At 48.6% G+C, this 1125-nt stretch overlaps 3 non-coding genes across 3 annotated transcripts; all 3 read right to left on the minus strand.

Annotated features, from left to right (window-relative positions):
- Positions 1-97: 97 nt before the first annotated feature.
- On the minus strand, positions 98-170 carry Pmar_PMAR014491. Its single transcript has one exon. It is a non-coding gene; the product is annotated as a tRNA-Arg (tRNA).
- Positions 171-438: 268 nt separating this feature from the next.
- Pmar_PMAR014492 lies at positions 439-511 on the minus strand. Its single transcript has one exon. It is a non-coding gene; the product is annotated as a tRNA-Arg (tRNA).
- A 335-nt stretch (positions 512-846) lies between these two features.
- Pmar_PMAR014493 lies at positions 847-919 on the minus strand. The gene has a single exon. It is a non-coding gene; the product is annotated as a tRNA-Arg (tRNA).
- Positions 920-1125: the final 206 nt, after the last annotated feature.

Below are 1125 nucleotides of genomic sequence, written 5' to 3' on the forward strand. Positions count from 1 at the left end.
TTCGGCATGTATTCTGACGAGTCACAAGGGTATACAATCAACATCGACATCTGTACGGCCAGTGGCATCCGTATATGGGCCCTTTCCGGCATGAAGACGATCTCGGTGGGACTCGAACCCACAATCTTTGGTTCCGAAGACCAACGCCTTATCCATTAGGCCACGAGACCAGTAAATTTGAGATTTGTCCCACCATCTCTGCTTCTCATAGAGGGGCCTCCATTATAGATCACAAAACTCTTGCTCCTCATAGAGGGGCCTCCATTACATAGTGTTCTTAAAGGGGTCAATTCATTGGAGGTCGCTTGTTGGCAGACCAACAATCTTCTTGTACCGTCAGCTTCGGCATGTATTCTGACGAGTCACAAGGGTATACAATCAACATCGACATCTGTACGGCTAGTGGCATCCGTATATGGGCCCTTTCCGGCATGAAGACGATCTCGGTGGGACTCGAACCCACAATCTTTGGTTCCGAAGACCAACGCCTTATCCATTAGGCCACGAGACCAATAAACTTGAGATTTGACCCACCATCCCTGCGCCCCATTGACTTCGTGGCACACATGGTCTCCCAACCGACACGCTGAATAGATCGCAAAACTCTCGCTCCTCATAGAGGGCCCTCCATTATAGATCACAAAACTCTTGCTCCTCATAGAGGGGCCTCCATTACATAGTGTTCTTAAAGGGGTCAATTCATTGGAGATCGCTTGTTGGCAGACCAACAATCTTCTTGTACCCTTAGCCTCAGCATGTATCCCGACGAGTCACAAGGGTATACAATCAACATCGACATCTGTACGGCCAGTTGCATCCGTATATGGGCACTTTTCAGCGTGGAGACGATCTCGGTGGAACTCGAACCCACAATCTTTGGTTCCGGAGACCAACGCTTTATCCATTAGGCCACGAGACCAACGAGTTTGAGATTTGTCCCACCATCTCTGCTTCTCATAGAGGGGCCTCCATTATAGATCACAAAACTCTTGCTCCTCATAGAGGGGCCTCCATTACATAGTGTTCTTAAAGGGGTCAATTCATTGGAGATCGCTTGTTGGCAGACCAACAATCTTCTTGTACCGTCAGCTTCGGCATGTATTCTGACGAGTCACAAGGGTATAC

This window comes from Perkinsus marinus (assembly GCF_000006405.1).
Source record: "Perkinsus marinus ATCC 50983 genomic scaffold scf_1104296950198, whole genome shotgun sequence".
NCBI classification, from domain to species: domain Eukaryota; phylum Perkinsozoa; order Perkinsida; family Perkinsidae; genus Perkinsus; species Perkinsus marinus.